Source organism: Bactrocera dorsalis, chromosome 2 (assembly GCF_023373825.1).
Source record: "Bactrocera dorsalis isolate Fly_Bdor chromosome 2, ASM2337382v1, whole genome shotgun sequence".
Lineage (NCBI taxonomy): Eukaryota > Metazoa > Arthropoda > Insecta > Diptera > Tephritidae > Bactrocera > Bactrocera dorsalis.
The window spans coordinates 17,271,070-17,287,872 of record NC_064304.1 but is presented as its reverse complement, the minus strand read 5'-3'; the positions used below and the strand labels follow the sequence as shown (position 1 = coordinate 17,287,872).

General features: G+C 37.4%; 1 protein-coding gene across 2 annotated transcripts in view; it reads right to left on the bottom strand.

Annotated features, from left to right (window-relative positions):
* Positions 1–16,803, bottom strand: part of LOC105225748 (uncharacterized) — a 357,778-nt gene that overhangs the window by 135,198 nt on the left and 205,777 nt on the right. The window contains exon 5 of one of the 2 annotated variants that reach the window (XM_049449564.1): positions 10,481–10,565. The exons of the other annotated variant lie outside the window; for it this stretch is intronic. The gene's annotated coding sequence lies outside the window, so the exon portion shown is untranslated. The remainder of the gene's footprint in view (positions 1–10,480; positions 10,566–16,803) is intronic. 2 annotated transcript variants of the gene reach the window in all.

Below are 16,803 nucleotides of genomic sequence, written 5' to 3'. Positions count from 1 at the left end.
TAATTTCAGTGAACTAAAAGATAAAGCAGAAACTGACGTTAGCCGTCTCAACAAATTTGTGATAGGTTCAAAGTTCTTTCTCGACTTTTGAGCGTCTTATGGTTTCTAACTTAGGTAAGGGAATTTAGTGAAATATTATGTGGACCAATTAATTTATATTCTAACATTTTGCTTCTTCAAGCGGCGAGTACTGCAGAGATCACATAAAATGTTTCCAACAAATCTTATCGTCTGCACTGATCTGTAAGAATGCATAAAAATTTAGTGATAAGTTATATAAATAAAGATACTTCAATTTATTGCTAATGAATTAACGAGATAACGCTGAAACAATATGGCTGGCACATACGAGGAGTAAATAAGAACTGTATCAAAAACAGCTGCACATAATATAAGATCAAATAATTTTAATCTCCTAGAGTTCCATTGAAATATTTTTAGTAAACTTGTACAAAAGCAAAATAAATCTATGCAAATCTTAGTCCGAAAAACCAATTAGGAATTTCATAAATTTAATTAAAACTGATATGCTTTGGCACAAAATCACATTATTAAGAAAGGCTCCCTTTCCATTGAATAATACCGTATTTATAAGCTGGTGCTATATGTTACAGTGTCTCATAGATAACAAAAGAAAAACAAAGCTGGGATAATTTATGTCAACCTTTCTATTAATACGAAGCAAACACACATTTGTGACAACTCAAATTTCATAATGATTATCCAAATACCAAAATTTCAAAGCAAACAAAGCAATCCACAAAAGAAAGCACACACTCACAAGCAATCAGATATGACATGAATGCAACTGGCAAAACAAACCCAACCAAATACCTTGAGGCAATATGTGATATCTGCTGATAGCACAATTCAACACCTTGACCAACCCACACGCACACACACGTATTCACACATGGCCCATATGTCCGTCCGCCTGATACCTAACACCTTTCATTCATTCATTTGCTCGTTCAACCTCTTAAATATTTGTCCAACACAATATTTCTTTCTTGCGCCAAAACCGACTGTTATCTCTGCCACCCCTCACACACTGGTCTACACTACCCACACCATTATGAAAGGATATATGTCTTTTATTACATTTGTGTGGGTATGTCATGTGTGTGTTTGGTATTTGTTTAGCCATGCACCTTTTGACACTATCTTCTCTATGTGTTACTTATTAAATTGGCAAAAGGAAAATCACCTCTGATCCCATTCAATTATCTTCACGTCAAAAGGATGCGAATGTAACCGAATACACTGATTTGAATTTAATTTAAACTTGCAGGCAGGCGTGTACGAATACAAATGTAATAAAGTGTCGGAGATAGATGAAAGCTTGGGTAAGCTTTGTACATATGAAGGTGAAAGTACACGCCTGAATTTCGAATACTCTCTTACATATATTTTAGTTTAGTACACTGCGAAAAAAAAATTGTTTTTAAAAAAACTTTAGGAAAAAATTGTATAACATATTATCGATATCATCTTTTTCTCAGAGGTTTCAGCATCTTTTTTGTACTCAACATACATATATTGAGTTAGACCTTCTAAACTATATGTATGCTATAAATTATCAGTGTGATAAGCTGAGTTGATTTAGTACCATCGTCTGTCTCTCTTTGTATATATGCGAACTAATCTTTCAATTTTTGATATATCGCGCTGAAAGATTGCTCACATCGTTTTCTTCCCTAGAAGCTGCTCATTTGTCACAACCGTCGATGTCGGACCACTATGGCTTATACCTGTCATAGAAATTGTCTGATTAAAGTCAAATTCTCGTTTGACTTTTTTTTTTGCGAACAGAAGGCTGGCCGTAGATCACCAATAGTTTTTTTATGTTATGATATAACATAGGGAGCTTGTTGAGGTTGTTATACCATATTCAGTACAACTTTGGATCAAATTTCATTTCAAATTTTTCGGAAATTTTGGAGTTAGATCGATCCTAAGATCGATCCCAAGACGGAAAATTTTGAGGTTAGGTTATGTTAAAAGTTTGATCGTAAGAGGGATCTCACTCAGACAGCTTAGAACGCCGGTTCGTTGTAAAACATAAAAACTCCTATGTACTACAGCCCAATACAGCGCAAAGCGCTTTGAGTCTATTAGAGTTTCGGCTATGTCTTTTTTTCTTACCGAAATATCTCAGCTTCAGTCTTGCCAAGGCTGGACAATGAAGGAGAAAGTACCTGTGTTTTCTCCATCACATGTACTAGAAATGACCTAAAGAATTTTTTCGCATGGCTAAATAGATGAGAATAAATAAAATTTCTTCAAAATACTTAGGTTAGAGATCATCCCTAGTTAATATGGCTAAGCCATTTTCGAGTTCCTTAAAATAAGTCCTGTTTTTTTAGTACGAGTAAAAGTTTTAATAGCATGACTGAAATAACTCAGGGTTCAAGTAGCTTAAAATATGATTTAATACCAAGTTAGACGGTTTGGACATTATACAACTAAATTATTATCCAAACTTGTAATATCAGAGTTCATGGTATGGCATTGGATACATTACTCGAAATTACTACTATCCTTTTTAAGTGGCCCTATTTATCAAAACAGAAAGTCCAAGTCGAAATATTTTTCGCAAAGTTAATAGATAGCAAATAACTTTCATTGAGTCCAGAGTGCTAATCCTGATGCAACAACATAAAACTACAATAAATATCTCTCAAAATCCTAAAACAGGGTCTAGGTTATTACTGGCTTGCAAAAGTTTTCCGAGAAGCTCATCAGCCATTCGGAGACTACTAAAATTTTTTAACACCATTCAAATCAACAGAACCTTAATAATCACTCAAGCCCTGAACTCATTTAAACAGCTCTGAATCTCTTAAAATGTGAATGTCTTTATTCTCCGCCGTGTAGTCTTTTTCACGAGCGACCGCACTCAGCACAGATATGCAAACAGGATATACGAATTAAAGCTAAACCGCTCAAAAACTCATCAGTGCACCCCAATTCATGACCACCAACGAACAACTTATCAGCTGGCGGCAAGCAGACGCACAGAAGGGAGCCCCGCAACCAGCAGTGAAAGCACTTACCTAACCTAACCTCAATTTCAATTGAAAAGTGAATATAAATCCGCATATAAAATAAATGAGAAAACCTGTTCAGGAGAGGTTAATACGACAAGGCCGCCACCACAATCAAATCCAAATAAATATTGAAGGTGTTTGTGAACAGACCAATCTATATACAATCATAAGTATATATGTATGTGTGCAAACGCGACCGTTCGTTTGCGCAGACATTGTGGCATTAAGTAAAATCTACAAGACATTCAATTTGAAAATTTATAACAGACACGAATCACTAATCAATACGGTGTGTGTGCGTGCTACCCTAAGATATGAGGAGTATAGACGCAACAACAACAATATAAAATTCCAGCTGTGAAGGCTATAAGGGTATGAGAGAGAGTGATAGGCAGCGAGCGAGCGGAGCTCGATAGCAAGCAGGCGCTGTGTGCTTAGGCAGTCAGCCAGTCAATCAGTCAGCACAACATGTTGTCGGCAATAAAAATACCAACAACAAATGGCAATACTGAAGACATCATTTAGTCTTGTCAGCCGATATGAAATTCCACACTTAATATCAGCACAGCAGCAGCGCCAACTAGAAAAAGCAGCTAGTGTGACGCCGTGATGAAACTGAACGATGTGTCAGTCATTCAATCTGTCAGTCAGATATGAGCGCAGTGCAGACGGACGGCATAGCAGGTTGGCCGTCTGTCATGCAGCCAGCTGAGGCCTGAAATCAGCACTGAAGTGACAGGCAGTGCAGCCAGCAACTTTGCTCACACAAATAGCAGGCAGGCTGCAGAATATTGTATAAATGTGTGCGTGTGTACTTGCGTGTTTATATGTCAGCGATTGCGTGTCTATTTACAGTTTTGCAAAATCCATAAATCGAAATGCGGCACAGCGTGTCAGTGTGACAGTGGTGCATGAATTTATTCTAAGCAAAACTGAAACTGGATTCCCACCAACGCACACACACACACTTACAGATACATAATTACGCACAGAAAGACATTTGCAAATTGACGTGCTTCCATGAATACTTAAAAGTGGGTATTACAAATAAATTATTAGAATTCTGTTTCTGTTGACTGATGTTGATCAAGCATCTGGTTTCTGTTCTTCCACTTATCGAACGAACTGTGTGATTGTGTTTGTGTGTGTGCCACTTTCACTTTGTTTGCGCATAGATAAATTGGTATTATTTTTAGCCACAAATTGTTGTTGCTAGAAACAGTTACATTATATGAGCTAAAATAAAATTTTTTTGAGAGAAATGTCATGACTAACATCCTATTCATCATCGCCGTGAAGCCAGGCGCTTGAGGCGGAAGTTAGTTATTTGCTTATTATTTGGTTCTTAGGCTGACGTGACGTTCATTAAGTGCACATAAATCCGTTTTGATGTGTTGAGATAAATGTCTCTATTAAAATGTATTTAATTTTTAATTCTCATGAGCGTGTTGTTGTTGGGAAAAGTTACTAACTGTAAGTATTTATTCGGTGTCATTTTGCTGTAACTAATTGGGACCGATGCACAGGCAAATTTTAAACGAATCAAAGAAGAAACGAAAGAAATAAGTTCTGTAAATTATTTGTGAGAGTCCTGAGATCGTAAAATATTTGCTGCAATTGAATAGTCCAACTCTCTAAAAGCTGTTTTTTTTTTCGAAAATACTTCTCTGATCATAAAAAATTGAAATAACATTACTTGTAAATTGGCAGTATAGATTTCAACATCATTTTATTCAATTTTTTCTTGGTATAAGAAGCGTCCAAAAATAGAGGACACAAAATCATCAGTTCTCGTAGCACAACAATGGTTTGCTCGCTTCCATTCTGAAAATTTCGATGTGAAAGATGCATCTCGCTCTGGTGGACCTATCGTTGAAAAAGTGTATAAAATTATGGAAAAATTGACCAGGACCGTGACATAAGCAGCCATGACATCGTTAAGGACCTTAACACTCATCATCAAATAGTTTTGAACCATTTAAAAAAGACTGGCTACGAAAAGAAGCCCGATGTTTGGGTACCATATGAATTTTCTGTGACAAATTTAATGGACTGATTTAACATCTGCAATTTTTTGCTGAAACGAAATGAAATCGAACCATTTTTGAAGCGAATGGTAACATGAGACAAAAAGTGAATCAAATACGACAATAATGTGTGAAAATGATCACGGTCCAAGCGTGGTTAAGCTTAACAAATGGTCGCAAAGCCAGGATTGATGTTCCGAAAGGTTAAGCTGAGTGTTTGGTGATATTGGAAAATAATCATCCACTATGAGCTGCTCCAGTCTGGTCGAACGATTGACCTGTTTATGACACGATAATTTGCTACTGGAATCAATTGAGCTAAAATTCTCCATAAAAACAGTATTTCTTTACTGACTTAAATTGAATTGATGGAAGTTTTAAATTCCTTATATCAATCATGTTCATTTCTTCAAACCAAAATGTATTTTAAAAGATGTGCCATCAGACTCGAATATGACTCGTAATTCGTAAAGTAAACCCTTAAGACGTTAAAAATTGCTGATGCTTGAGAACTGAACCTATGAAACACTTTACAGCTATCGCCAGTCGATGTAGATATTGTGCAAAGAACTGTGGAATTGTTTAGAAACTAAGAGCTTATAATTACATACATAAGTATCTTCATTAGGACGCGAGAAATGTATCAAATCAGGGGATAGGTGGTACTTGTAATTGCTTCTGATTTCACACAAAAGTCGAAGTATAAGTTAAGTATCTCTGCAAATTTCATTTAAATTTCTTCTCTTGCTTCTTTGGTGTTCCAAGAAAAATTTCCTACAGGATAACGCTATCAACTGAGTATGCCGTTTAACTTTAACGGCAGAAACTTTATATTGCTTGCACATAAAATCAAAACTAACGGCAACAACGCCATTGGATATACTCCATATATATGGTGTCTGCACTGCCAACAACAACTGACCAGTCAGAGTGGTTTAATGCATGGTTGCCAAAGCTGCTGCGAGTCAATCGAATGACGTGTTCATCTAAGTACATACAGATTTAGAATACATATATACTTCTATGTATGCACATACATGGAGCTATAAAGTTTCACATAGCGAATCATAAAATGGCTTGTACACGCTTGATGATGCTGGCGGAAGTGAAAAGTCTAGGTGAATAAGCAAGGACAGCTGCAGCTGCCGATGATGTCAGTAACTGATAGCCCAGCAAAGCTGCCAGTAGTTGTGTGAAGAGTTAAAGCGCTCAGAGTTTTAAGCTGCAACGACAGACAGACAACGGAAACTAACTAGAAACAAGATTTTAAGCTGCTCATGTTTCCGTTTAATAAATTTTATGTCATCGCACTCTGGAGAGCACCAATATTTCGTACAGACATATATTCTATGTAAGTGGGTGGATATGAGTGAAAGTGAAAGATTGTCTGATGGTGGCTAAAATCCAAATGGCGAACTGACACGAAATCTCCTCTAATCCGCTGCTACAGAACCCCACCAGCGACGGCCAAGTGAACCCGAAATGAGTGAGCTTAAAAGTGCGCGGGTTTCGGCGCTGGATAGGAGCGCCATGCTGCCGCGCCGTCATCGATCACTGTTGCCGTCATGTGATGGAGTTGCCAGATTTGCGCTTGTCTGCTCGTTCGTTCATTTTTGAATGTCCTCCCCAGTCGTGTAGCCGTTGATGGCCTTAGCTGTCGGTTTTTCTCCGCTGACTATCCGCTAGTTGAGCAGCCTGTCAGTTTGTCTGCTTCGCGCTGTTAAGCTGCTCCACCCGCTGGCTGCCGGACAGTCTCAGTGTTTGGTTGTTGGTCCTGGGCCATATGTTTGTGCCGTGTGACACATGCCACATTTATGGCCGGTTTGTAATGCGGAGGCGGGCAAGCCATGTTGTAGGCAGTGATAGTCTCCAGCGAATCGCCTCGTAAAAACGCTGAAATATGTTTGTTACAAAATCATGAGTGACAGCCAAAAGCAAGCTTAATATATGGCGTTTGAGATACGACTATAAACATGTTTATATAAATAAGCAGCGCCACAGCGCCTCTTTTACTACCCGGTCACCCTCCACTTACAGCAGCTCGCGGCGAGACTTTCATTTGGCCTGCTTTGCGCGCTTTACTTGTTTGGTTGCAGCTCTTTTCGAACTTATGGCTTAGTCGCTGGAGTGGGAGCTCATGCCTGCCGAATGCTTAAAACCTTGTCATTAACAATATTTTATATCGTAAGTTGTTGATGTGGCATTACAAAAAACAAGTTTGTGTTGTTACAATTGTTTTCCAGTGTTTAAGAGATACCTAACTAATATCACTTAAAATTTTATTGGAAAATATTTAGGTTATACACAAGCTTCCTTGTAAGATAAAAATCCCTCGCTGAACCCCTCCCAAAAGTGACGACTGGATCTGACTTATTAGTTGGGAGTTTGTTGTTTCTCAATAGCACAGCATTCAGATGAAGAGTCTTACTGTAGTTGGAAGTACGGAAAGGGTTGGATCGAGGTATCACGAGATCTGTTCCAAAGGACAACCTGGCAAGGTACCTTAAATTATCGCTTTTTGAAAGAAGCTTATGGATATCTGTTAATCTCCGTAGATAACCTTAGTTCTACGTACTTTCCCTTCCTCTCGTAGGTGCAAAATATGAACCAAAACAACAAAAATATATACTTAATGGAGTGCGGATCTCATATAAAACCGGAGGGAACCAGTTATTCCGAGAAGAATGCAGTGTCTGTAGTGAATTTGAAAACAGTCAACACAAAGGCAGGAGCGAAGTTTGTTATGGGTGCAAAATAGTATTAACAAATAATTGACCCTACTCGAGGAAGGCAAAATCATTCGCTGAAGTGGTCCATGACCGCATTATAATTGGTGTGCTAGATGAAGGACACCCTGAAGGAAAATTCCTCAAATCCCAATGGAAATAGATGAAAGCTGCGCTGACAAATGTGGCACTGGAAGGGCTATTAAACAATCAGCCATGCACAGATGTTTGATGGTGCAAGGAACAGATCAAATGACCATATGTAATGACGACATATCCGTCATAATAACCAAAACCATTTCAGAGTGGCTTCAAATATTTGAACTAACTATTATCAAAATCCTTATTCTTTCGATCTTTAACTGACAAATATCTGAGAACTTGATTAGTAAATTTCAAAATTGTATCGGTTCAGGCATTTGAAAGAACTCTTACAAATACGGTCATATCTCAGAGACTATCAACTTCAAGCTTTTGTAGATTATATATTTATATACATTCAATGAACAAATTTTTAATTATGGTTTAATTCGCAAATTCATAACCGTTCACAGTCTAACCAATTTCAATAACAATGAGTCGAAATATTTCAAGAAAGAGAGTTGAATTTCCATAAAAACCAAAAAAAAATTGTGTTGAGAGGCGTTTAAGGAAAATGTCTTTCATGAAAACGCCGATTTGGTGAGTAATAATTATTGTAAATAGCTGAAAGAGTCAGTAAAATAGAGTTTATGCCACAACATGAATACACTATCGACGAAGAGTGCTATGGAATGGATAAAAAGAAATAGCAGGCAACTGGAAAGAAAATTAAGAAGAAGCACATAAGTGAAAACTTTATACTAAACCTACGATACTTCGGAAGCAATTGACTAAATTTTCTATTTTATTGTACACATATTCTTTAAACGAAAATCGAACTTGTGTTCTTGCTCCGATGTTGAATATTTAAGAAGACTTAATATAAAGTACATGAAATTCGCTTAAACTATGCCGCTATAAAACTCGCATAGGAGCTTAAGTAAAAGCAGAAGTAACACCAGGAGGATTCACTTTCTGCGAGAGGAGCCAATAAATGTTAATCAAAATTCTTGCTGGAGGAAATATTAAGACAGCCGGTCTACGCCTAGTACGAAGACAATGCAAATATAGCAACAACAACGAGCGCGCAAGCAATAACTGAGCTGATAATATTATTGCGCCATTAATGCGCTTATGTTTATAGCAGTTTTAATCGCTTTTTGTTTGACAAGAAATGTTTTATGAGAGTTCGACACCCAACCAGCCTACCGAGTGTTACAGTGCGTATGAGTAATGCTCGCCAGTGATGAGTGTTTATTGCCCTCGCTTTCGCTCTGCTTAACGGCTTGGTAGTTGCTGCTAATTGCGCGCATCGCTAATGCTGGCACAAAGTGGAAGGCCGACGAATAAGAGCGAAGGAGGGGAAAGAAGAAAGAAGGCAGATTCAAAGCCCGACAAAAATAAGAATTGTATGCAAAAGCGAGGGAGTACAAAAGTTCATGCTCAGCCATGAGTGACAAGCGTAATTTAGCGCAATTCCACCGCGAAAGAGAAGCAACAACCTGAAATTGCACAGTGGACAATGCAAGTGATGGGCAGCACTTTTGCGTTTTTGCGGCTGCGGTCTTGACATTAGCTATTAAGAAAACGTGGCTTGAAGGAGAAAGGCAACACAAGAATGTGACTGTCAGCAGAAAATTGCATATGCCACACGCATACCGAGAGCCACAAAGCAAAAGCAGTGGAAAATCTAAGCAAAAGCGCAAAAAGAAACTGAAAACGAGAAAAGCGAAACATTTGCGAATCCGCAGCCAGTTTTCGGTACACCGACATGCCTTCGATGACAAGTGCAAAGAGAATGAAAAAGATGCTCACCAAAAATAATAACAGCACATGTGAGCGACAGCAAAGCAGCCGAATCGCCATAAGCTGCTAATCGCCGCACAATTGCATTTGCTTTATGGTTCTTTTCGGCTGCAAAAGGCGAGACAGTTTTGCGATATTCAAAGTACATTTAGACGAAAAACAATTGTAGAGGAAGAAAAGGTGGGCATTGTGACAAAAAAGTACGCATAATTATTTAATTATTCATCAGTATTTATTTTGTCGCCTTCAAAGTAATCCCTACGGATGTAATACACTTATGTAAACCATTTTTCCAGACCTCTATACCCTTTTCATAAGCACTTTTTGTGATTGCTTTCAGCGAATTTTGTTTTATCTGTTCGATCGACTGAAAACGTATTCAATTTCAATAATTGTTGACTTGTTTTCTTGACAAACTCATAAACCCTTGTCTTAGACGCAGTTACAATGTTCTCCACGAATGTGGGATCGGAATTCGCATGATCAAGCATGTCCCAAGATACCTGTTTACGGTCCTCTTATTGAAAATAATTCAGCTTTTATCGGAACGAGTCAAGAAAAAAGCGAAGTAAAGGGCGTTTATATATAAACAGACCCACCATTTCAACTGAGTGGTTACAATTTAAGAGACCTCAACTCAAAAACTATTAGAAGTATCGATTTAAATTTTAATGTATTATTTATGAAGATATAATCTATCGATACATATAAAAAAATTAAGACTTATTGAAATTTCAAACTAGGGGTACCACACTATTTTGACCTCATCTAATATGCCTAATATACTTACTTGGGTTTTACAGTAAAGATCTCTATATGTTTAGTTAGTTTTAGAAACTCTCAATAATATGTGTAGAATGCAGTTTTCACTGGAACTGGAAGAAAATAAAATAAAATAATTATTTATTAAATATGAATTGTTGTTGACTTATTTTATATATTGAATAAGATATATTAAAATGCGACACACGCCCGAAGGAAATGTCTAGAGCAAGGTACCAAGGAAACAATGAAGCAGCTCTTGTTCACTTGTTTCGCAATGGCAAGATTACGCTTTAAGCATCAGGGTTACCCATGGCATGGTACACTGGAAAAAGTGTCGATGGTAAAGCTACAGAGTCTATTGAAATTCGCGTTATACGCAGGTATCCTAAAGGATGATTACTCTTCTTGGACCTAGCTACTGAACACATTCGCGTATCGCAAAATATGTCTATTCATGGCTTATTGGCCTATCAGATTAACCTAATCTATATATAGCTTGTCACGAAGTTTGTAACACCCAGAAGAAAACATGAAAAACTCCATAAAATATATATGAATAAGCTAAATACAAGTAAATGATCACGGGCCGGGTGGTTTTAGCCTTGTTCGTCTGTCAACCTGGGTATACCCGTACTAGTTGCTAAGTTTTCGTGATATCGATTAAAAATTTTGCATTAGTAATTTTCTCCCTAGGAAGCCGTTTATTTGTCCGAACCGCCTTTATACAAACCGAACGATCAAAATGAAGACTTTGTATGGAAAGTTTTCTTTGTAGCTACGGTGCAAAGGAAACCAAAGTTTTTTCTTACTTTTTTCGAAGATCGAAATACTTATATAGCGCTAATATCAAGTTTTCTAAACGATTCTCAAACCCCTGCGCTTCCGTATGAATAAAGAGATAAGTGCCACTTCACTAATTCCTCCAAAGAAGTAGATTTGAGCATATTGGTTGTTGTTATTTCCACGTGCGTGTAACAGGGGGACACTAAGTGGAACTAAACATAAATACCGGTGGATTATATAGTTGAATTTTATGTATATATAAATATTTTTAAGATGGCAAGAGATATACAAAACGTGCTACAACAACTGCAAACTTGCATATGGCAGCGCTGGCAACCCAAGCAATTTTAGGTCAAGTTGACTTTGGTCCATTTCCAGCGGAATACTGCAGAAAAAGACAAGGATAAGAAACCCAACGCTTAAGAAAATGCGAAGAGATAGAGAAGAAGAAGGTAATGCATGTGACAAAAGCAAGAGAAATAATTCAGCAGATACTAGCCACTCGCTATACATATGTGCCACGGCAGGTTACGCAACCATGTTGCTGCAGCGCACATTAACGGTGAGCATACGCTTGTGCGTGTGGATATTAAAAATCTGCAGAATATGTGTTGTGTGCAGTCAGCTTTTGTGTGCAAGTATTTCATGTGTGAAATGGTGCTGCTCACGCTCACATGTTTCACCATTTTCCGCATTGTTGACTCACAAAAGCCAACACCAACTACAAGCAGCGCCATTGTATTACAAGCGCATTCGTAGCAAAAGCGAAGATGCTTCGAACGATAGCCCGGGCGATTTGGCATTTGCTTTGCTCGAATTCGAGAGGCGGAGCGCACTTCAAACGGCCAGCGATTGTCATTTTCCGCCACTGGAGAGCAGCTGCCGTAAGAAGAGGCAAGGTTTTTAATATTTGGACAAAAGAAAGGAGAGCTAGCATACCACCTCTACAATTGTTGAAGAAGTTCGATATGACATATATACTCACATCATCGTACATGTGGTAGTTATAACATAAAGAAGAATATGTAATAAGAAGCGTTACAAAGAGTTCGAACTAAAATATGAATGCTTTACTGCTGTTAGTTTCATCTAATATTTATTTTAAAATAAATTGTCGATTTGGTTGTTTTGTGCTTATTCTCGTAAATTTCTTACAAAAACAAGAAAAAACGATAGCTATGGCTGCACCATAGCTATAATAAACTTAACTGGTGCAAATTTTATAGCGTGAAAGGTTGAAGAAAGATATTTATATTGATTTTCATCTGTCAGTTTACAGGGCAGCAATAAGCTATAGCGCTACTTAAGATAATAATCTGTGGCAAATTTCATGATGATGTCTTGTCACATAAAAAACTTTTTCGTATAAGAACTTAAGGTTGATCGGTCAGTTTGTATGACAGCTGAATGCTATGATTGTCCGATCTAAACAATTTCTCTGGAGATTATAGCACCGTCTTGGGTTATAATCCATGCAAAATTTCATCAAATAAAAAAGTTCTTCATACAAGGACTTGAGTTTTATTAATTTGTATGGCAGCCATATGATATAGTTGTCCGATTGGAACGATATTTTCGGAGATTGTAGCAGCACGTTTTATTCTAATTTGTGTAAAATTTCGTGATGATACATTTGTCAGAAAAACAATATTTCCATCCAACGACTTAGTTTTGATCGCTCAGTTTTTCAAATGACGCTGCTGAGGTATTAGCCAGTATCATGCCGATAGTCATCGAGGGAGACAAATTCGCGCAAATGTACTTGTACAACTTAGACTGTAGACAACATCTACAGCAACAAAAAGAGAGAAGAGAATCAGAAGTATCACAATGTGGCAGTAACTCTGACAAACTTCATGCAAAGGACGGTGGGCCTACAGACTGATTCCTTACACACATTCGTGGATAAATAGACAACATGGAGACTTGGACTTCAACCTGAGACAAACACTCAGCGGCCATCTTGATTTTAGTCCATATTGTCCGATGTGTACAGAGTGTATAGAAAACTCTGAACATGTACTCTGTCATTGCCAACGGTTTTAAAATATAAGGGAAAACTGAAAACCGTACTTGGAGGTAGTCTTAAGGTGGAAAGTTCTCTGTAAAATGGAAAGCAGTCAGCGAAGCGGCAGCTCAAATTATGACATGAATGTATATGACATTGACAATAAATTAGGCGTCAGTCAGTCCGTACAATAGAGGAGACTTAAATCTCTTCTTTTCTCCCATAACGTATAACTTAGTCCATATTATCCGATGTGTACAGAGTGTATGGAAGTTGGTTAGGTTTAGCGTATTAAAGCTCCGCTCTCCGACTTTCGATGCTTTCTAATATTATAAAAAAACAGAAGGTCATGGCTAAATCGACTCTCCTCATCAAGTATTTTGAGTAACCACCCCGAGGATTCTCAGAATATTTCTGCAATTCTCATTTCATAGTTTGTGTAAATCAATGTAAGAAGAAGAAGCGGTCTTATTTCAGAACTTCATTTGAAGTTCTTCTATTTGAAATTGAGATCATTCGTAATCTAAACAGGTAGTGCAGGGCGTCTATTAAAGTCGCTAAAAAAAAATAATAATAATATTTATAACAAAATAATAATTATTATAATATAAAATTTCTAAGTGTCTTTTTATTGACTCTAAAACGCTTATTGTATAAACTCAGGCAAATATTTAAGGAGTGAGCAGACACTTATCCGCTTAATTTCCGCCTCTAAACTTGGCATATTTGCATTAAGCAGGCAATAGACGACGCACAAATACTAAAACATTTAGTGCTTTGTGCTACTCAACTTTGCCTTATGCAAATCCAACAGGTTATGGGATTTTAATGGTTAATACTCGAGAAGATTTTTTCAGATTTTTAAATACTTAACTTAACTTAGTACTTAGCGCTTTCTTCGGCATAAAAGCAGCAACAGTTAAGACCAACAATTGCCCTTTTACGACTTTGCCGCCACACAAACGCACACACACACTCACTCGGCAGCCACACATAGACACCCACTTTTTAAACTCGCGCTCAAGCAGCGCTACCCACACCAGCGCCCGCATCATCAGCGTCATCATCGCAGCTAAACTTTATCACTTGAGCAATGCTTTTAATCGCATTATGCCCGCTCTTTGCTTGAGCTGAAATTGAAGCCATTTTCATTTTCATTTCCATTTTAATTTTAATTTCAGCATCGTTGCCTTTTTGTTGTTTGTTTTTATTTTTATTTTTTTTTGCACCTTGAGTTTTATTTTGTTTTGTTTGTTTTAATTTCGGCTCCCTCGCACATGTTTACACCTGCCACGAAAAGTAAATTCAAATAAACCATAAATTTCCATTAACGCTCTTTAAATGCCACATTAAAATTGGCTGGCGGCCGCGCCAGCGCTTCGTGCCCCCGCTGCTATCCTCACTCTCGTTCAAGTACCGCTATCTGTCGGGCAGCTGCCGTGCTGCAGTTACGAGTATTTGCGGCATCGCAATTTCCGGTGTAATTTATGTGACCTTTTCGGTCACCCCGCGCTCCGTCCCACCCGCTTCCGCTTATGCTATTGATTATACTTGTGAGGTGCTTTCGTTTCCGAACACTCAAAGTCGCATAATAGCGGTCTTAATGTCTAAGTTTGTTGGCACTTTTCATTTGTTTAACGGTTTTCGTTGTTGTTGTTTTTTGTTTTCACTGGCAAGTTAACGCCAAGTCGCTCATAGCACACGCCTCACATTCGGCTTTACAGTAATTTTATGCCTTTTGTAATTTGTGTATTTTACATAAGCGCGAGTGTGTGTGTGGGGGTGTTTTTGTATAAGTTTGTTAGTATTTCAGCATGTACGTGTGTTTGTTTGGGTGTGCATATATTTGCTTAGCCGTATCAATTACGCACTGCGTTTAGATACTTAATCTGCATAACGAGTGCTTTGGAACCAGGCGGGTGGAGCGAAATGCCGTGAAAACTCTTAGTAGTTGCGATTACACTAGTTAACCAAATACTATAATTGTTATATAAGTAGCATATTTCAGCCTGAATGTAGGCAGCATTTTAATGGTTTCCTTTGTCACATTAAAATACGCGAAATTTTCAATTGCCTGCAATTAAGCGTCTTAATTATGGTGTTAGTTAAGTCACAAGCCTAAAATTACTAGAGTGGCATTCTTTAAGATTAAATTTAGCTTATAATGCCACATACTGAAATAAAAATTTGTTCAGTTTCTCACGAATATTTGGAAGTTTTATCGCTATAGGTTGTCTTTTGACACTCTAGAATGTGCCTCAAAAGTTCTGATTGACCTGTGCTAGAGCACATGAGGACATCGGATAACCGACTCGATTACAGTGTGATGAAATTGAGTTAGTTGCCTTCCTTAGCAAGAACATCAGTGATTGGGCACCCATATAGCTATGTATAAAATGAAATTACATTGCTAACGATGTCATTCTTTCCTTGTCTAATATAATGAGTGAGCTCAAAAAACGTTTGCCAGTATAACTGCTCTGCTATCAGAATGAGTGCACACCTCTCTAAAGGAAGCTGCACTTTAGATTAATATACCTACCGCTACCCTGACAGCACCCACCTCATCTTGAAAGACGCTAAAGTGATCTGGTAGTTTGATCGATGTTTGGCTTTTACGCGCGCTTCCTATTCAGGATAAGCCCCAAGTACTTCACCCTGTGCACTGGATGAATAAGAGAGCCTCCCAGTTTCAGGTATATGGTATTTCGTAGTAATTACAACTAACTAATTTTTAACAGGATTTATGAGTAATCTATTTTTCTTAGCGCACTTGGTTATCATATTTAGATTCCCTTGAGTGCGATCGTAATGGTGTTTACGAATCTTCCTTTTATCAAATGAGTTACATCGTCCGCTTAAGCCACCTATAATAACACAGGAGAACCTTTACAAAAAAGTATCTGGCGGTGAGAAAGATTTTCTGCTTAAAATTATGACAGATCCAAAACCCAAAAAATGTTGGTATTACAATGGGCGAATACAGGTAACCATCGCAGAATTAGTCAAAATGATAGGTTTTGATAAAATGGCGCCCACACAAAAAACCACCTTTTTTTGAAAAATTGAAATTATTATCAAAAATCTTACATTTTCGATCCCTAGCTAAAAAATATATAACACAAAATATCAGTTTTGGTTATAAAACGGTTATATTGTATATTGGTTATCATATACTCATATAGAAAAAACAATTTTAATTTCGATTATAAAATGGTTACAAATTGGTTATTATATCTGACAGCGATTTTCAATTATTTTTGGATGATATGCTGTTTTGCATTTTAGATGACGATATGGAGAAAGGTTGTGTGTATATAACCCCTTAAGTTTATTTATAAGCTTAGTTTTTCCAAATTGACGACAATAGAAGTTTTATTCGAATTTTGAACTTATTTTGAAAGGCGAAATATTTGTAAAATATATAAAGTAACTAGAGGACCCGCCCAAGTTTTACTGTGGCTGTTACATAGGTAGTACTACTAATACCATCTATATGATTTCTATTAGTTAGATTATAAGTATTAGTTAAGGAATAATCGCATTTTTGGTGAAGC